This window comes from Ambystoma mexicanum, chromosome 5q (genome assembly GCF_040938575.1).
Source record: "Ambystoma mexicanum isolate Mex_15411 chromosome 5q, UKY_AmexF1_1, whole genome shotgun sequence".
Classification (NCBI taxonomy): domain Eukaryota; kingdom Metazoa; phylum Chordata; class Amphibia; order Caudata; family Ambystomatidae; genus Ambystoma; species Ambystoma mexicanum.
The window spans coordinates 107,000,659-107,022,677 of record NC_090933.1 but is presented as its reverse complement, the minus strand read 5'-3'; positions in this window follow the sequence as shown (position 1 = coordinate 107,022,677).

The window sequence follows — 22,019 nt, the reverse complement described above, 5'->3', positions numbered from 1 at the left end:
CCTTGCTTTTTTCAGAGAGGTTTGACCGTGAGTGTTTTGAAAATAGAGGGAAAGCAAGCAGAGTCGAAGGACAGGATCAAGAGTTCAGTGAGGTGAGAGGCCTCTAACAGGCAATAGGCTTGATAGGCTTATGAGCAACAGGGTCTGATGGGGTACAAGATAGGTTAGCCTTCATCAGTAGAGGTAGGATATTTACTACATATGGTTTTCGCAGGAACATCGGATGAATTAAATACTGATTACTGACGAGAGGGGGAAGTAAAAGTGACCCCCCAAACCCAAGATTGTTTTCATGAAGAAAATCAAAATATGTGTGTCTGTATGTGGTTTATAAAGCACAAGCCCAGTTAGCAAGCAAGAGAGCACTGTACAAAAAAAGGGAGAAATGACAGGGAGGGGAGGACAGGGCAAGTGATTGTGGGGAAGGGAGCAACAGAGTGAAGAGGCACCATCATGGGTTAAACAGAGACAAGGTGATCCTTGAAGAGCAGGGTCTTCAGTTCCTTCCTGAGGCACGGGAGAGAGGGGTGCAATGATGTGGATCGGAGTAGCAGGAGAACGCCTGCATTTATTTTCCTTCTTGCATCTCTTATTTTCGGGTCTGCTGATATTGCAGATTCTGGTGCTCTAGAGACCTCCAGAGATGGGGTGATTTTCAGCCAGGCAGTGTGGAACTTCGTTTTTTTGCCATTGCCCCATGTGTGATGAAGGCAGGTTTTTTTTGTCATTTAAATTTGATTGAAAGTAATTCCACGCGGACATGTGTTAAAAATCAAGGATACACTCCTACACACTTCATCAGTGCACGTTTGTGTTGAATTAACAACAAATAATCACATAATAGCACCAAAACAAAAAGACAAAAAGAAGGAAAAGACCAAAAATTGCTTATGTAATGGAAATGAAACAGCACTGCTCACAGCACACTCAACAATTCAACGGATAGTATCATAATAACAAAAAAAAATGACATATCATGCGCCTGTGGTGCATTCCTGGATCATCATTTTGGCTTAGAAAAGTAATGAAAGGTTCCCTCTCTTTGAGAAATGTTGGCATCTCCACCTTAAGAGCCGCCTCAATTTGGCACATTGCATCTTCGTACCACAATTTCGACCACCATTCTCGTATATGTGGTACGGTCAGGGTTTTCCAGTTTTGCGCCACTACTACCCGTGCCACTACCAGGAGAGGTATTGTCAGACTAGAAGGTTTTGCCCTAAATTTGTAGTGCCCTTCCGAATCTTCGTCCCCCAAAAGCAACCACCAAATGTGACTCCAATGGCAAATCTACTTCACTAATTCTCTTAATTTGTGCTAAAATATCTTTCCAATACACACACACTTTTGTATGAGCACAGGTCCACCAGATATGCATAAGTGTGCCTGGGGTATGTGTGCATCTCCAGCAACCGTGGGATATCGACGGATATGAAGGCAGTTGTGAAGTTGATGCAGTCGTGATGGGGTAACCAATGTAGCACTTTGAGAGTTGAGAAGGTGCTACCATAAACCTTGATTCTTGTGATGAGATGGGCTGCAGCATGATGGACAGACTTCAGTGCTGTCTAGAAGGATTCCAGAATTCTGACAAGGAGAGCGTTTGGTTACTAGTCTTTCCATCGAAGTCTTTCCATCAAGGGTTCGTTCCATCAAATCTTTTCCATTGAAAGATGTTTCATCGAATTTCCATACATAAGGTGCAAACTGTGCATCGAAACTCTTTCATCGACTAGGGTTTCGTTATATAAACACTTTACATTTTTTGCATGGAAAGTCGATGAAACATGCTTAACGTCATAACGTTATAACGTTACAGGGAGCTGTGGAGTGCTGAAATCTATTCAATACAGTTGCAATGTATTTCAGCACTGGACAGCTCCCTCTAACTTATGTAATGTGCACTTTTATTTAATTTTTTGATCGGGGGTCCCCCTAAACCCCAATAAAATAAAATAAATGTCCCCAATCCTAGAAAATAAATTAAAGTGCACACTACACAAGTCAGAGGGAGCTGTCCAGTGCTGAAATCTATAAAGTATTTCAGCACTGGCCAGTTTCCTCTACCTTTTGGTGTTTATTGTTTATTGTGGGGTCCCCAAACCCCCCCAACGCCCAGGGGTCCCCCCTCCCCAAACCACCCCTGACCCCCATTTTCAAAAATTAACCCTTTACTCATCCTATCGAATTTCCAGCCCAAATATCCATACATCTTTTTTAAAGGTATTTTTGAGTTGGAAATCCATCGAAATTCATTCAATGAATACGCTTTTCAATGGAAAAACATTTCAATGAATGAATTTTGATGGATACTGATTTGATGGAAATTATTTCAATGGAAAGACTGTATACCAGATCGTTTCTCCTGTCCAAGTGGAAAAGGAACGCCTGGATGATGGTTTTGAAGTCTTTGGCCACAAGAGAGAGCTTCATTTTCAGAAGGAGAGCTGGTTCCAGGTGGCTGGATCTACTTCGTAATATGGGACCTGGAGGAAGGGTTGTTGTTGATGAGGATCCCAGGGGATTTAGAGTTTGCTGTGAGTGGAGCAGAATGAACATCAAGTTCACTTTCCACTAGCCAGTTCTGAATTGGCCGTGTTCGATGGAGCCAGCAGAGGAGGGGGGGGGGGGTGCGTCTTTGTGGAGTTCAGCTTCAGGAAGGTGCTGGACATCCATTCTTCAGTGAGGAAAGGATGAGTTTTATTTAATGAGTGTCCTTAAAGGAATTTGGTACAGGACCTAACCCTCATATAGGCCCATACTTTCTGCTTTAGGAAAATAATCTATAAGGCAACTCTGTGAAATGGTGAAAGAGGGGTCATCTCAGACGTCCACCTTCCTCCCTCATTTGCAATGTAGAGCAGAGAAGGGTCGATGACAGCCCTTCTGTGCCCTATACTATATTGATCAGTGGCCGAACGATCTACTACTGCACACAGGCAATTTGCAATCACCAAACAGGATTGGAAATTGATTTTAAAAAAGTGTAAAATTACAACAGGCTGATAGATTGTCTGAAACACCACTTGCACTATTTTAGGAAATCTGATTTTGTTATCAAAATGCCAGGGTTATTCTCATGATGAGGCAGATTCCCTCATGCAGTAATGTTAAATGTTAAAGGTATTTATATCGCGCAAGTCACCAATGGAGTTGGTCCCCAGGCGCTCTGGCGGATCTGTAAACAAGGAGGGGCAGGGTTGGGTTAGTCAGGAGAAGGGGGAGTAGGAGAAAGACAGGTGGTTAGCTGTTGGCAGCTTCAGCTCGGTATACACCGTGCGCTGTGCTTTGGTGTAAGTATTGGACCGGGGGCTCTAGCTTAAGACCACGTGTGCAGTTGGTGCTGTTTATGTGTTGGCTTGTTGTTGATGCGGTGTGGTGAAGTGTATGCGTTTTGCTGGGCAAGAGTTGGGGTTGTGTGAATTTTCATGTGAGTTAAGTATGCAGAGATTTGAAGGTGGGGTTATTGGAGTCAGAATCCTGGGTGTGGCACATCTTTTTCAGTTTAACAGGGTAATTCATGGATTAATCGTGCACCAAAATTTGTGGCGCAAGCTGGCACAAGCGTGAAAAAGCTAGCGCACATGTGCAAATCACACACGTTCGATTCATGGAAGGCCCTGTGCGTGTTTTTCCCGGGATTTGCGCCAAATCCGTGCTTACCTTTCATGTCACTGCGACTTTCCAAATGCGTGAGCGACAAGAACGGGGAATGCACACAACTTCTCGCGCGCACACCTAAAAAGGGGGTAGAACATGGGGAATGTGGAACAACATGTGAAAATGTAGGCGTAACGTGGGAAGAACCGCTGGGAAACACACGCAACACCCACACGCTAGTGAACAACACGTATTCATGGAATTGAATAGGGAAAACCTGTGCACATCAAAACACACGCACACTCACACATATACGTCTGCCACATGAAAGCAGGCGGAAGCGCACCCGTGCAGCACAAAAGTGCACGCTAACAACAAACAAGCATATACAGCTACGATGAATGTCCCATCCCACGCAGCAGTGATCGTGGGACACCGAAGGACGAAGAGAATAGCCAGGCCTCGCATTTTTGTGCCCAGGACCAGCCTTTTTGGGATGCCTGATGACCAGGTCCATGGCAGGTATAGGTTTCCACCTCATATCATTCTAGACCTGGTCACTGAGTGGGAGGATGAACTCACATCACCCACCCTGTGCTCCCAAGCATTGGGCCCCTTGGAGAAGGTGCTCAATGTACTGCATTTTTTGGCGACTGGGTCATTTCAGCAGACAACTGCTATAGTAGGGGGCGTCTCACAGCCCACACAGTCACGTTGCCTACACCAGGTGTTGGCAATCATCACTGCGCGCCCCTCAGTCTGTAGGCACATATACATGCCCAGAACACCCGCAGAAAGGCAGGCCGTGGTCCAGGACTTCTACAGGGTGGCACACTTCCCCAAAGTGCTCGGTGCCATAGATTGCACCCATGTGGCCCTACGTCCACCTAGGGCCACTGAAATTATCTACTGCAACCGCAAGCACTAGCATTCCATCAACGTGCAGGTTGTATGCAATGCCAAGGGAATCATCACCTCTATCTATGCAAACTATCCAGGGTCCACCCATGACAGTTTCATATACAGAATATGCACCCTGACCCGGGCCCTGTAAGCTGGGAAACATGGCAACACATGGCTCATAGGTGAGTACAAATGCCTGTGCACATGCATGCATGTCACACACAGACAATACACAAGCCCAACTAATGACAACCATTATCACCTTACCAGGGGACAGTGCCTACCCTCTGAGCACCTACATGATGATGCCAATACGTAACTCCACCACACCACCCCAGGTAAGATACAACGCAGCCCATATTGCAACCAGGGCCATAGTGGAGCGCACATTTGGAGTGCTCAAGTCACGCTTCCGCTCCCTTGACCGCTCAGGTGGACAGCTACTAAATGCACCCCCAGTAGTGTGCAGGATCATTGTGGCAGCATGTGTCCTGCACAATGTTGCAACACGGCGGGGCGTACCAGTGGACATGGTGGTGCCCCCACATCCCCAACCACATGCACAGGTGCTGCGCATGGGCGGGGAAAGGGCATGTGGCGAGGCAGCCCGTACCCAGCTTTTTTCACCTAAACTCCAACCCCTGCGGAGTGCACAGGCCTGGCACATACCAGGTGACAATCGATGATGAGAAAGGGACAGTTAACTGTCACAACATTACCACCCTGACAATGTGTCCACGGAAGTGCCACATTGTATGCATCCCTAGCTACTTAAACACAACCAATCCCGCGTGACCAAAAGGAACACATGCAAGGTGCATATCCCACCCACCCCCCTGCAAAACAGGGCATGAGAGTACTGTTATGCCACCCAAACCCTCCCAATCCCCATGAACTCCGTCTGCCACACCATGCCATGGTATGCAATGGCAAAACATCAAACCAAATGTCATGAAGTGCCACGTGAGAAATGTAAATAGGCACTAGACAATCACACCTGACATGGAATCCGAAGAAATGACTGACCAAAACCTCACACTCTGAAAACTGTGGCACAAATGCATGCTGCCAGTGGTACAAGCAACAAAAGTCAGAATACCTGTTGCCATGCACATTGGACAATAGAAAAATGGCATTACAAACACCATGTGCTCGTGTGTGTCCCCTGCAACACACCGCTCACCAGACAGCACAGTGAGTGTGCATTGCATTGGGGAAACCCCTTGAGCATCATGAAAAATAAGTACAATCAACCAAAAGTACCCTGTGATGCATGTACATGATCAATGAATTGGAAGTGAACATGGATTGTAGGGACACAGCATGCCTGAGACGGCAATCTGGGTGCACGTGTGTGCCCGGTGTCATTGTAGTTGGTGTGGGGGTGCGTTGGATAAGTGTTTGTGTCAGTAGGGACATGCATTGAATACATGCATGTGAAATTAAGTGAGCCTCAGTGTCCTGTACACAGCACATGTGAAAATTGCCCTCAAGGACCCCCCCTGTGTGTTAAACCACACCAATCCCCTGAAACCTCAAAATCAAACCCAACATAGGATCAGCCATTGACCAGCAGAACATATCATGTACAGAGTACCCCACATCGACAATGGCAGACAGTGAGCAATCACTGATTGATTGATTGTAAATCCGTATACGACCTACACACAAAGTGCATCAAAGCGCCTGAAGGAGGGAGGGAATAAGGGAGAATAATAGTACATTCCTACAAGTCCTTCAAAGAGTCCAGAATGTGAAAAATAACAATCAAATCAAAGTAGATAGTACACGTGTTTGTAACAATAAGGGAGAGTCTAGGGAGGGAATGTGGGAAAACAAAACTAGCATCAACATTGCTATGCCTGACGGCAATAGTTACAGTGCAAGAGTGACATAAGGAGGGGGGTGAAGGAAGAGGAGGGAAGAGGTGAGGAGAGTAACAAAACAAGTGACAAACAATGGAAGGTCGGTGAATAATCAAGATAGTGCTGGGGAGGGGGAGAAGAAACACAAAAGGGAAAGGGGGAACAGACGAGCTGTAATCAGTGGTAGAGGGACTGATGATAAAAGTAAGTGCCACAATAAACCTCAAAAAGGTGAAGATGGGGGATGGATGTACAGAGGCAGAGGGGGAAGTGTCTGCAAAGAACAAGCGGCTACGTATCACCATGCCTGACGGCAATTGGGGTAGTGCCGGAAAAGGACAGACAGAGGACAAAGAGGAGAGGAGGGGAAAGGGTGGTGGAGAGGGAGAGGGAGGAGAGAAGAGATGAGGGGGCCAAGGTGTAAAGGCAGGAAGGGGGAGGGGGGAAAGAAAGCACACACAGGGGGCAGAGGGAAAGAAGAGGGTGCAGAAGAGGAGGGGGTGTGACGGTGAAGGGGGAGACAGAGGGATACTGGTGGGGGCAGGTGGAGACTGGCAGGGGGCAAGGGAGACAGCGGGAGACTGGCGGGGGCCAGGTGGAGACAGGCGGCTGGCAGGGGAGACAGGGGGACAATCAAGGGACCCAGAAGGGTGGGGTACCATGGTGGACAGGGGTAGACAGGGCCTCCGTTGTGGGCCTTTGGGAGGTGTGGTGGTGGCTGGCTCCAGCCTCCTGGTTGCACGGATTGTCTCAAGGGCCAAATACAACCAATGGGAAGTGGGAGCAGGGCCAGGTCACAAACAGGACAGTCAAGCCAAAAGCAATGCAGACATATTTCAAATGGCACAACAAAGTACCAGGCAGGGCTGCAAGATGGCCAAAGCAGGGGAAGCAAGGAATTGGGGGTCGATGAAACACGTGGTCACAAGGATAACTCAACGTGCAGCGTTGATGTGGCATATCAAAATAACTGTAGGCCATGAGTCCCTATGCAACATTGTCAGCACACGGACCCCTCCCACCATCAGTGTGTTACACAGCCAAAGGGTGAATGGTACCGCCTATAGCAGGAAGTGCATGAACATAGACAGTCAAGTCATAAAAATATAACAAGCAACATGATGAAATGCACAGTCAACAGAATACTTACCAAAATGAAGTACAGACATGCATTGGAGAAGCCATCCGGAATACCCACTAGGGGTGTACACACAAGTAGGACTGCAGGATGGCCACAGATATGACGGAAGCCCAATACCCCTGTGTAAGATGCTGTCACACCGAGCTATCCTTGCGAGCCCATGGAAAGGTGGAAGCTGTAGTAGCATATGTGTCAGGACCCCAAGCAAAACACATACACGAGACAAGCCTAAATGGGCCCTGCTGGAACACACAGTGGATGCCTTCAAATGCCACAAAGCACCACACTGTCACATGCATGCACAATAGACAAAAACAAGAAATGTGAAAAAAAATAATTGCAGGAAAACAAAAAAAAACAAAAATCAAAAATGCCCACATACGACCCAGGGATTGGGGGGGCACCCAGGAGGGGGGAGGTACAGGCTGCACCTCAACCCCAACATGTGTAGATGTTGAGATTAAAAAGAAAACCTCAATGGGCTCAGCGCCTGCACGGCCCGACATATGTGGGAGATAGGTTGTCGTAGTCACCCTCTGGATTGAAATCAGAAGGTGGACGCGGCACAGTTGCCTGACCACGCCTATCCACTGCTTGCCCCTCAGCAGCAGCAAGCATGCGGGTCTGGTAAGGCAGGTCCTGCATGGCAATGACACATAAGTCTGCATGCATTACCTCACGTGTCACGTGTGCTTCCTCCTGCAAAGACTCACGTGTAAGACAGAGTTCTGCCTGCATTGCCTCACATGACAAACGGAGCACCTCCTGGCTTGCACGGAGTTCAGCTGAGATGGTTCTTTCAAGCCTCTCCATCCTGTCTTCTGCCCGCCTACTCTCGCCCATCATGAGCGCACCAAGAGTAGATCAGAGGGATTGGTGTTCGTCCTTCAGGGCCTCACGGTGTGCCTCTGCCTGAGCAGCAAGTGCTTGATGCAGAGTCACCATTTCAGCCCGGCGCGCCCTGTCAGAGGCCACCATGCCCAGCCTGAGTGAGCGGCACGTGGACCGCGTAGCCTTCTGCTGGAGCTCCACCTGCCTTTCAGGGGGGAGGATGGAATGGGCCACACTTTCCATACCTTGAGCCATCATCTCAACTGTTCCCCCCTGTTGCTGTGCTATGGCATACATAGCATGCTCCTACTCAGTTGATCCCGGTGGTGCATGGCCACCGCGTTGCTGGACACTACACCTGCCGGGCCCCAGGAGCCATGGTCCTTGCTGGGTTGGTGCCGCCCGTGGCTGCAGGACTGCATCCCTCCATCGACGTGATGCCACAGGAACATGGCCAACTGGTATGGAGTGTGACCCTGAACCCATAACCACCACAGCCGGACATTCCAACCCCGCCTGGCCCCCTACTGCAGGTGTCCCGGACAGAAGATCATCCAACGCAGGATTACTTACCGGTGACGACACGTCATGATGCAGATCTGGCTCAACATAGTGGTCAGCGGATCCATACGAGCATGACTCACAGTCCGCTCTGGACACAATTGCCTGAGCACCAGTGGGTTCTCGTGGGCTGCCACCCCTCGACCACCACTGGTGTCTGGTTGGTGATGTGAACTGACCACCATGTCTGGGATGGCATCTTCATCCTCTGCCTCCAGTGCGTCATCACCTGCAACATAAACAAAAGAAACATGAACAGTAGCACATACCACACACATACAGATCACAACATTGACAGCCAACACATGAAGCAGATTTGTCACACGCAACTCAAACCCCAACATGCATCCAGTGGCATTGCAATGCAAGGGTATCCTGAAAGCAGAAAAGGATGTGCGCAAAATGTGAAGCCAACACATGTATTGCATGTTGCACATCACCTGCATCACACACAACCTCTAGCTGGCACATATCCAAGGCAGAAATGAAAGATGGCAACAATGAGATGGCACAGGCAACAATGAGATGGCACATAGCATAAGCATGGGGGAACACACAAATAGCCACAACTGGCAATCAAACCAAACACACCACGACACATGTAACATGGATTTTCAAGTGCAGCACTCAACAACCATCGACTATGCAGAGTACAGGAGGCATGTGTCACAGGAGGCACCTACGCTAATGCGTTTCTATAAAGTGAAAGGAGGGACATGGGTACATACATGGCAGGTCACTATCACACAGCAGCATTGTGTTGGCATGTTGAAGGGCTGAACTTGGCACAGGAGTGGGTGTGTGCGGTGCAGTGCATGCGTACCCCACGTACGTAGTGATGTCAATCTCCAAACATGAAAGCAGTGCAAGGGCAATGCAGCCATCATGTGCAAATGGCATGCACTATGTAGCATGGATACCGTGAAACCCCCACCGTCTAGGGAATAGCAGGGAGGCACTGCATGGCAATGAAAGGTTCACCACAGAACTGTGCATTGGCAGACAGTGTTGGCATGCGTCTATTGCATCTCGTCAGTCAAATGTCACTACAGCCGATGAGAAGTGGACATGATGCAGGACAGATGAGGAACCATCAGTAGTACACCCATACATGCAGAAGACACAACAGCAGTTGAACAGAGGCAGGGGGCCTGTAACAGGGGGAGCCATGTGCACGACACAGATGTGGACACCCTAAAGTCGTGCGGGATGACACACAGACCCACAGTGAGCATGAAATGGCTGTCCAAATAACATGACACTTGGATCATCCTGGAGACGTACTACAATGAGCAGGCGGTCAAGGACACCTAGGGGCATACATGGAATGCACATGGAGCATGATTGTGCACACATGTGCATGGGGAGCCACTGCCATCAGCACAGACAGAGTGAGACACACTGCTCCAAGGACAAAGGATGTATATGAGATGATATGACATCTCATCAAGATTGCCCTCGTATACAAGTGGCTCAGAGCGCAACCAAGCAAAGGGAGGGGAACAAGGGAGAAAAGAAAATGAAAAAAATGATCTTACTGGGCAGAGTGACATTGAGAACACGCAAGTGCATGGAGAAGGGAAAAAGGGGGAAAGTCCCCGGAAGGGGGAGAAGTGGAAAGTGCCGAACAGAGGAGACTAAAAAATGAAAATGAAGTCTTATGATAGAATAGGCATTCAAAAGGTGGTAGTGCAGCCAGCAAGTGGCAAGTGCAAAATCATTTGGATAGGGCAAATCTGATAAGTTCAGAAGAAGAGTGGGGGCTGTATGGGTACACATACAGGACCCATTGCAATGGGAGGCCTGGAGGCAGTGCAGCAGGGAGGTAGGGTGAGCAGGTACCTGGGGCCGAAGGACACAGGGTGTCCAGGTGCACAGTGCCAAGAGAGAAAACAGTTCAGCTGGGGAGAAGAGGGGCTAATGCAGGAGCAAATAGGAAGGTCTTGAGGTGCTTCTGGAAGCAGAGATGTTTCTCCTCAAGTTTCAATGTAGCAGGTAGGCTGTTCCAAAGGGAGGTCCCAGCCGTAGACACAGATCTGCCCCCAGCTTGTTTCTTTGATAAACAACTTACCCGGAGGGAGTGTGAGGTAGAGGGGCAAAGGACTCAAGAGGAGAGGTATTGGTGGAGGGATAGTTGAAGGTATTTTGGACCCAAGCCCCAGAAATCCTTGTGCACAATGCAGAGGGTCTAAAATGTAATCCCTGCATCCACTGGTAGCAAACGAAGGGATTTCAGAGCTGGATAGATAGGATCCCAGGGCTTGAGGCCAAAGACAAGTCTCGCAGTCCTGTACTGGATTAGTGGTAGAGGGCGGAGAGTGAAGGCAGGTAGAATTTTGAAAGAGGCTGTCACAGTAGTCCAACCTTGAGACAACCAGAGCTTGAGAGACAGTGAGCTTGTAGGTGAACGAGAGGAAAGGCAGAGTACTCCTGAGGAGGTGAAGCAAGAAGTTAAAATCTCAAGAGACGTCAGAAATGTGTGTGGAGAAGGAATGTGTGGAGTCAAAGCTGACCCTGAGGTTGTTTGCTTTGCAGGTAGGGGTAGGAGGTGGGCCAAGGGAGGCCGGACAGAGAGTGAGGGGCAAGGATGGTGAAGGTGTACTGATGAGGAGGATGTCAGTCTTGCTGGCATTTAGACAGAGATTGTTGTCAGTACATCAATTTCAAATGGCAATTAGGCAATCAGAAATGAGAGAGGGAGAGGAGGTGGCCGAGGTCAGCCTGAAAATGAGTTGAGTGTCATCAGCATAGCACTGGAACTTGTGGCAGAAAATGGAAATGCAGTAGGCGAGAGCTGCCAGGTAATGTTTGAAAAGCCAGGCCGTGAGGTCATACCCCTGGTGAACACGACAGGTAGAGAGGAAGATTGAGGAAAGGAAGGACCCAAGTTGTAGCTGGGAGGGTCACACACGCCAAACACACATTTCATTGAGTAACATGCATCAATACTCACCGGATGATAAATCATAATCCATCCTCTCTCCCACTCCACGGATTAGTCCTGCCGCGATGAACTCTGCATTGATCTCCTCGTGCTGATTGAGTTCATCCTCCTCTGTTGCTGGCCCACCACCAGTCACCTGAGACATGACATAATTGGAGGCACACTTTTGTTTTGCACAGCGTCAGAGGTCATTCCAATGCTTGTAGCAGTCCTGAGCCATGGGCACCTGGAATCCCATGGCTGTCACACCATCCGCAATATAAAGACCAAGAGAGTTAGTACTGCTACTGACCAGGTCAGTTCCCACTAATTGTCAATGAATGAAACAACTATATCTTAGGAATGGGAATCCCGGTATTGTTGGTACTAATGGGTAAAGTCTCTAAGTTACTGACCCATAAGTTTGTCCAGAAAGAAAAAAGGATTGGACAAGAAAAATCACATACAATAAAGGTTGTGAATAGACGTGGTTTGTATTAGAATGGAAAACATTCAAACATGAACAGAAAAACACATTTGTAGACAATTTACATATAACCCAATCAAAGTGATCTTAACATGAGAAATCAAAAAATCACAGTTTTTGCTTCAGTACATAAAACAGTTCTGAGTACTTGATCATGTAGCATAACGTGAATAATTGGTGGAATCAAAGAGACTATGCTGCAATTAATGGGTAGATATCAAGTACTATCCATACATCATATTCAATAAAGCATCTCATATTGCAAGTGCCTAAACGCATCTTATATTGTAGGTGCCTTCAATGAAGCATTTCAGATTGCAAGTGCAGTGCCTAGAGCATCTTGTATTACAGGTGCCATCCGCAATATGCTGCCAGTGGACCCAATGCTGGGCAGGCGTTGTACGGCACTGTGGGCCCACAAGCATATCGCGTTCGTGTGTCGAACGTAGTCCACAAGGAAGTCCAGTTCCTGCTTGCCGAAAGGCTTCTTCCTCGATGTGCCGGAGGCCAGAGCCGTGTCTGGGGTCCCAGCCTCTTGTGCAGGAGCACGCTTCCTCCTTTTGGGCGGTGGTACTGATCCTGAGTGGCCAATGTGGCCCTGATCAGTGGGGGCAGTGGCGCTGGTTGACTGGACCAAGGGAGTGGGTGTTGGAATGAGGAAGGAAGGTCTGGTTTGGGTCTGACCCACTGCTGGGGTGGTGTTGGCTGCATCTGCCCATGCAGTTACCAACACCCGGCTGCTTGCGGCAGCAGATGTCATAACTGCCCCGGATATGTGTGCCCTGGTCACAGCTACACTGGCCACACATGACCCGCACCTCCTGACAAGATGGAAATCGTCCTGGGAGTCCTCATCAGGCAATGCAACATGCGCTGCCCGACCCCGAGCCTCGGTGGTGGTCCCCACAGCTGCACCTGCAGGTACCACCACCGGTGGGCCCGTGATAGCAGATGAAAGTTGCTGTTGGGTCATATGGGCATCAGGTTGTGATGCAACAGCTACATCTCCAGGAGCCACAGGGGGTGGTGGCATGGCTGCACCAGCACGTGGCTGGGCATCCTGCCCCAGTAGGGAACCCCTGCCTCTTCCCCCTCTGTAGCCACCCTGGCCACCCTGGACTCCCTGTCCCCCCTGGTTTCTGCGCCCACGTGTCTGACCACACACCCCTGGGAGGACACGTAAATAGCTGATGGGAGGGGCACTCAACAATTGTCCTGGGCAAATGGGATGAAGGGGGCAGGGTACTGGATGTGCTCCTGCAAGGCTGTCTGCGACCCCTGGGGAAAAATGACGGGTCACTCAACACTCAGGCACCCCTAAAACAAAAATAAAAAAATAAAAAGGAAAAATGAAAAAAAATGAAAAAAATAATAAAAAATAAAAATAAAATATTAAAGAAAAATGTGCACGCGATCCCGGTAGCCCACATGCATGGAATAAACCTCCTGCAGTACATTGTGGCACCCAGGGACACAAAAAACACATACATGTGGAACACGCGGGCTACTATGACCTTGAAAACGGTACGCGATGCACATATGGAACCACAGTGGGAAAAATAGCATGCGCATCTCACTGTCTGCCTTGCGGGGAAAAGAAAAAAAAACACACACGCTTGTGCGTGTAGGCAACACCCTGCCAAAAGAAGAGGTATGAACTTCAAATGCTGTGAAGTAATCCCGTGTGAATCCAGAAGAGTAAACAGACTTGTCGGTCTCCACGAAAAGCACGTGCTTTCCCGCTGGACCTTTAACCCGTGCTAAAGGTAACACCCGCGCGTGTAATGTCACTTGCGCGCTTACGCGCTGAGGGCCTTTCCTCGAATTACACGCAAACGTGATGTTTTTACACATGCTGGCCACGCGACAGCAGGGCAACGTCTGCACGTCTAACGTCACTGGTGCACTTACAAGTTAAGTGCCTTTCCTCAAATTTCACACTCACGTGCTTTTTTTTCACATGCAGACTCACTCTGTATCAAGCTGGCCACGCGACAACACACTGAAGACCATGCTCCTGCCCAGAAGGCCATATTCCTGCCCCCCAGAGGCCTTGGGAGCCTCCTGCGTGCCATCTGCTGCTGCCTGCCTGCCTGACTTCTGCCAACAGTGCTCTGCCATTTGGTGCCTGCACATCAGCCATCAACAGGGGTCCAGTTGCTGTGACCACCCCTGCTGGAACAGAAGACTCCTGACTGGTGTTCCATTGCTCCACAGCCCAGACCTAGGACCCAGTTGTCCACCCACACCTGCCTCGGGGGTTACCATATCCGACGCAACACCATCCGGCACCAGTTGCAACTCCCCCGGCAGAGAGGCAGAGGGCTGCCAGCTTCACTGCCAATGAAGTTGGCATCCTGGTGGAGCAAGTCCTGGGGCATTATGATGCCCTCTTCTCACCATCGTGCACTGCCAAGGAAGGACAGAGGCGGATCTGGACGGACATAGTGGGTGCCATCAATGCGGAGGGGGTGGCACCCCGTGACATCAAACACGTCCATAAGCGCTGGGAGGACTACAAGTCCAGGATCCTCAAGAAGGCCCAGCGCCTCTTGGACGCAGGGGATGCAGTGGGGCGCCGGGGCCAGTTTACCAGCCAGCAGATGAGGGTCCAGAAGCGCATTCGCCCAGTGCTTCACCACCAGATCCTCAGGATGCAGGCCCGTCTGGAGTCGAGCGGTAAGTGCCCATGCATTACCGTTAACAATAGTGCATGTTGCAGTGTGGGGATAGTTTGCAACTTGGCTGTATGTGTGACATGGGTCATGTATGGATGTGTCTGTGCAGGGATATAATGGTGCTGCATGTGAGTCCAGTCAGGCGTGTCCCACATGGATGGTATATGTGTTGCAATGCATCATGCGCAGCAGCATGCAGAATGCACACATGTATGCATGCCTGTGTCTGTACTTGGGCATGTTTGGGGTGTGAGACATGGGTGCTGCTGTCACGGACATGCATGGTGTACATGTGTGTGTGTGTCTGATTATAGTGTCTGTGACTGGGAAATGCCATGGATGCATGACACATGTCCGTGACGATTTGTTGATTCACTGGTAGAGCCTAGTCCTCCTTGAATCCACTGTGCCTGGGGGTATACAGGGCCAAATGCATGACCCTCCGGTGATGTGTGTTCATGTGATCAGCATGTCCCATGATGCATGTGAGTTTGAGCCCCCCATTGGATGTTTCTACGGTGTCTTGGACATGGATACAAATGTCTGTTGCATGTGCCATGGCTGTTCCTGCATGTGTGTTGTCTGCACTGACCCATGTGTTGTGGATGGACAATATGGAAGTGTCGTTTGACAGTGCCACTCATGTGCTATGCTTTGTAACTAGGGGACTTTTGTGCAGTACCCTGATGCTTGTGTTCAATGTCTCCCTTCACACAGTGGCGAGTGAAGAAGAGGGTGGAGACGCCGCCGTGGAGGAAAGCGGCGGGGATGCCTCCACTGGCCGACGACGCAAGGTCCAGTCACCCTCCCAGGTAATGCTATCATCCCGGAGCTGAGGGACAGGTGCCGCGTCCGTCACTACAGTTGCAGCGGAAGGGGCGGGTGAGCCCACACAGGGGCTGGCAATGGCGGAAGATGGAGCAGAGCCATCCAGGTTGGTGGTGTGTACGGAGGAGGAGGAAGACGCTTTAGAGCTGCACATGAGGCCTGGTGGGGGTGGTTCCCCTGGTGCAAGTGGTGCAGTCCAGGGGCAGGGGCAGGAGGCAGCACAGGTCGCTGTGGAGGGGCCTGTGCATGTCACTGTCCCTGACACTGTGAGTGCATCACCATGCACCAGCAGGGATGCCCCGTCCCAGGCCCGTCCGCAGATAGGGGTGAGGCCCACGTCATAAGGCACTCCTCTACCTGCAGACGTGGCGATCCGTGACAGGGTTGAGCCCATCATGATTGGTTTCACGTTGCGCACATGTGACATTTGTGATGACATGCGTGCTTCCTTGGGTGGCCACGCATGTCATCACGAACAGATGTGTGCCAACGTGACCTGACCCAGCTGGGAAGGCTCATGGTCAGGGGTTTCCTCCATCTGTCGCACTCTCTTAGGGTCCTCTCCTCCTCTGTGCACACTATATGCCAGTCATTCTCCATGCCGTCTTCCGGCCCAGATGCCACCAGGGCCCCCTGTGGACCTGCCCCAACCAACGCGGCCAGGCTGGTGGAGATCCCATCCCTGCCACAGTCGGGAGTCGGAGCTCCAGCACAGGTGGTCACCCCAGCAACTGGACCCCGGGCAACGGACGATGTGCAGGCACATACAAGCAGGCCACCTGCACGACGGCCCCGGGTGTAGCCATGTACCCGGAGGAAGTCATGGTGGTGGCAGGCAACAGAAAGGTGGGGGCAGGCTCGGCGTAGGAGGCATGAGGCCTTTGGCTGTCTATATCATCGGGGTAGGCATCGGCCGATGGGCAGGAGGACCCAGGTGTCCGTGTGTCTTCTGTGTGGCAGCGGTTGGGCCAGCAAATAGATGCTGAGCGGCGGGAGGCAGAGAGGGCACGGCTCACAATGGTCAGGGTGGAGAACTCCATGCACCGGGCATTGAGGCGGGATGCCTTCCTCGAGGTGACTTTCAGGGAGTTGGAGGAGACCATGGCAGCGTCCCTGCGAGCCCTCGAGGAGAGTGCCCAGGCCCGCCTGCGGGACATCAATGTGGAGTTCGATGATGCCCTGGCCAGGGACATTAACAACAGAAGTGAGCCGTAGGACTAGCCCGCCGCCACGCCATTGTACATAGTTTCTTAGTGTTAGGTTTCCTTTGTTTAATTTGTTATTTTGAGTCAACGAACAATGCTCATCTTTTTGTACATCGTTCTTGGTTTTTAGGTTAGGTTTTTGGATAAGTTTCATTTTTTTGGGATCATGGACTCTTGACAATTCCATGTAAATAGTTCTGAACATTGAATTTTGTATTTTATTTTGTTTTACCTTTGCTGCAATGTTTTTTTTTCTTTACCCTTTGGATTTTAATTTACGCACTTTGGAGATGGACCACTTTTTGGATATTTTCTTTCCGGATCTTCATTTCTCTCTTTGGATTTGGCTTTTCAGTTCACATTATTTAATTTATTGTTCTCATGATTTTCCTTTGTTCATTTTGTAATTTAATAACACCTTTTCACTGTGTAATTAATTTGTGTTGTGTACTCTGATTGGTTGGTGTCAATGTGTCAGTCGTCATTGCCTCAGTCGTGTCACTGCTGTGTGGCGATGTTGCGCATGTGTTTGGGAGCATGCATGTGTGCTTCCGTGATTGACATGTCATGGGGCCTGTACTGGGATGTGGGGGAAATGCATGGGTGCGGTCTTGCACTGTGGGGGGGCAGCTTGATGTGGCATTTGGTTGGACATTTGGTACATGTTTACATGTTGTGATGATGTGTTGGTTGTGTGCACCTGAGTCGGGGCCTGCAGGTAGGTTGCCGTCACTGGTGTGGGTGGGGGACATGAGTCGGGGCCTGCTGGCAGGTTGCCGTCACTGGTGCGGGTGGGGGGACATGAGTCGGGGCCTGCTGGCAGGTTGCCGTGACTGGTGCGAGTGGGGTGACATGATTCGGGGCCTGTTGGCAGGTTGCCGTCACTGGTGCGAGTGGGGGGACATGAGTCGGGGCCTGCTGGCAGGTTGCCGTCAATGGGGGTGGGGTGGGGGGACATGAGTCGGGGCCTGCTGGCAGGTTGCCATCACGGGTGTGGGTTGGGGGACATGAGTCAGGGCCTGCTGGCAGGTTGCCGTCACTGGTGTGGGTGGGGGGACATGTATCGGGGCCTGCTGGCAGGTTGCCGTCACTGGTATGGGTGGGGGGACAGGAGTCAGGGCACGATGGCTGGTTGCTGTCATTGAGGGTCTCCTTGGTGGTGAGGGCTGCCTGTTGGCATGCTCACGGGTGATGGGGGGCTCCCTGGTGGTGTGGGCTGGGAGATGGGGGCTCCCTGGTGGTGTGGGCTGCCTGCTGGCATGCTCTGTGGTGAAGGGGGGCTCCCTGGTGGTGAGGGCTGCCTGCTGGCATGCTCACGGGGGTTGGGCGGCTCCCTGGTGGTGTGGGCTGGGTGATGGGAGCTCCCTGGTGATGACGGCTGGGTGATGGGGGGCTCCCTGGTGGTGTGGGCTGCCTGCTGGCATGCTCACGGGTGATGGGGGGCTCCTTGGTGGTGAGGGCTGCCTGCTGGTTTGCTCATGGGTGATGGGGGGCTTCCTGGTGGTGTGGGCTGCCTGCTGGCATGCTCACCGGTGATGAGGGCTCCCTGGTGGTGAGGGCTGTCTGCTGGTATGCTCACGGGGGTTGGGGGGCTCTGTTGTGGTGTGGGCTGCTTGCGAGGTGCGTGCACGGGTGTTCAGAGGGGTGCGCGAGAAGTTTGACATGCGTTTTCACTGCCGAGAGCGTGGTACGTGTATTCTGAGGGGTTCGCGAGAAGTTTAACATGCCTTTTCGCTGCTGTGAGCGGGATATGTGTATTCCGAGGAGTGCGCGAGAAGTTTGACACACGTTTTCGCTGCCGCGAGCGGGGTGCGTGTATTCCAAGGGGGCCACAAGAAGTTTTACATGCATTTTCGCTGCTGCGAGCGGGGTACGTGTATTCTGAGGGGTGTGCGAGGGGTTTTACACACGTTTTCACTGATGCGAGCGGGGCACGTGTGTTCCGAGGGCTGCGCAAGGGGTTTTACACGTGTTTCTGTGCCGCAAGTGGGGTACGTGTATTCCAAGAGATGCGCGAGGGGTTTTGCATGCGTTTTTGCTGCCGCAAGCAGGGTACGTGTATTCCGAGGGGTGTGCGAGCAGTGCGCGAGGGGTTTTACACGCGTTTTCGCTGGCGCAGGAGGGGGGATTTCTCTTGTTTGCGGAATTTAGGTAGTTGGGAGGGCTGTATGCTGGTCCACTGGCCTTTGCACCATGTTGGGGATTTGTGCAATGTTTTTGACGCAAGGGGAGGGGTTGGGGGCGTAACTGGCAGTGCTGGATGGTCGCTGCACCACCTCTCGATATGGATATTGTAATCCATGAATAAGCGGTGCATGGAAATTGGATTTTGCTTGCGCGGCTGGTGCACACTGGTGCACGCTCCCTCTCTGCGCCACCCACGTGCACCACTTTTGCGCAGAAATCTAAGAATCACCCCCTAAATTATATTGCTAACGGTGGGATTAGTTGCTACTATCCTTTCTTAACCATCTGACTGTTGCTGGTTTTAGCTTAGTACACGCCCTGTTGTATTCTAATGAGCTAAGTATAATGTGATTGGTGTGTCTATTCTCCTCCTTCTGTATCTGAGAAGGGGTTGGGTGGCCCCTTTCCCTACTATCTATGTGAATTGGTCTGCTCCAACTACGGGAGTGGTACAGGGCCAGGATTCTATGGATGTGTTGTCCTTGCGCTTCCGTCTCGGTCTGTCTATGTGTTCAGTCTTCAGTGTCCTCCTCTTGTGGGTATCTCCCAATCTGTCGTATGGTATGTCGCGGGATGCGTTCCTTTGATTCTGTTTGTAATTAGATTACTTTTTGGGATTACCACGTGTTCATCTGAAAAACTCAAAATGAGGGTCTTATTATTGGAGAAGGGCGATTGCCCCATTACCCCCCCCCCTCACTCTCCTCCCCAGTTTGTGCAATTATAATGTGCAACGCACTTGGTGAACGGTACATGTTTCTCCTGGGTCATAATTCGATATTAAAACAGTGAGAGTATGCAAATGACCTTGTGGCTTGGAGAATGTTATCTGCATGGGATAAATACCGCTGGCTTTTGGTCCTTGGCTACCCAAAGTGGTGCACAATACGAGAAAATTGGGATAGCTTTGTGCAAACACCTGGCTCTCGCCGACAGAGCAGGGTGCTGCTATTTCTAGAGAGGGCGTTGCATTAGGAAGGCACCCCTGCAAATGGCCTAGGAAGCACACGCTTCATCTGATCTGTGTACCTGAACCCACACACATGCACTGAACACCCACTTTTGCACCGCTATATGCAACCTTTTTGGGTGACATGCACATAAATCGTGCTCCCCCGGCTACTAAGGCGCTCACCTTTGACGCTACTCTGTAAAACAAAAGAGGGGAATCCAGGGACCTGAGATTTTACCACATAACAGAATGAGGTGGGTGGGGGAACCAGCACAGGAGGGTGCAAACAATGCAGCATACACCGTGCACATTTCTGATATCTTACAGCACCTCCCAATGCTGGGAGGTTGGGAAGCCAACCCAATGTTTCTGCCTAAATTGAGGTATTTTCACTGGTGGCGGCGAAACAAAGGAAATAAAGGTGATGGGATATAACCTGAGGTTTTCAATGGTGCTGTCATTTTAGTTCCTAATGATGCACAACCCAGGTTGGGTGTCCTTGGATATTGGCTTTATGTTAAGTGTTGATAAAGGTGATGGGATATAGCTTGATGGATAGCCTGTGAATGGTGCTGGCATTTTTAGTTTTTAGTTTTTAATGTGGCACAACCTTGGTTTTTTTTCCTTGGTTATTGTTTTATGTCTGTACAGAGCTCTGAACCTGTTGAGCTACTATGTGGGCTCGTGGAAAATACAAACTTGATTCAAGAAATTTGCAGCTACATTGAGTGAATTTTGACATTAGCACTACCCAAATCCTACTTAGAGGTAAAGTAGTTATTGTTCGAAAGGACAGGCTCAGTCGAGAACTGTACCATGGTCCTCTAGACACCATTTGGGTGTGAGATAGGGGTTTTTGTAGTTACTTGACGAACTTGGCTCACTATTTTTATGGTGGTGTCTGTTGTTGTCCTTTGTAGGTGGTCCCTCATTTGAATTTGGATCCCCCCAGCCTGACCCTGGATTGCATGGTGGTGAAAACTTTTGTGCAAAGAAAGGTTCCCCTGAAGAAAGTTCATGCATCTGAAGCTGATAAGAACTGAAACGTGTCGGGATATGTGTTTTCTGTGAAATGACATTTTTTTCAATGTATAGTGTGTTATAATTGGTTGGTGCCTGTTTAAGTATTACGTGTTTTGAATTTGTTGTTGTAATTCATCCCAATAGGTTTATGTTATAGCCACCATGTGGGTGAAATCTTGTGTATTGTGGTTTTAGAAAACAATTTTTTAGAAGTGTTTTCCTTCTACTTTGAGAATAAATTAAACTTGTCAAATGTATATAAGGGTGGTGTGTACTAAGTCCATTCTTTCAGGACCAATGGTAAGAAGATACTACAACGCACCACATTCTAGATAGATGAGTAAGCCATTAGATTAGGTCATATGTACCTCTTCTCCTTTTCTGTATAAATATGTATGGACTGCCTCTGACCGTGGAGTGGGGTGTTTTGCAAGGGGCACGTTGCCTTAGTTATGATAGATAGTCACCCTGAAATGCACATTCACCGCTGCTCCAGCTAACTCACAAAATATATAAAACTCACACACCACCGAGATCGATATCATTTCAGATCATGTACACATGAGCATTGCATCAAAGCAACCTTGCCGTGCTCAAATGGCAGCCGCCTACCCCACATTCTGCAGATCCTGAAAATGCAAGAAACCTTGACACTGGTAAACCATGTGCTATGCAAATCTCAAACACCTTGCATAACAGGGAATAGCGAAGAGTTTCACTCAATTCCCGTGTGGGGGGCGGTACCCTAGACGGCCCATGAAACTTTGGAGACTGGCATCAATAGGGGCAGAAATTAATGTTGGCTCGGCTGAGGTCAGTCCGCTATCCTAGAAGA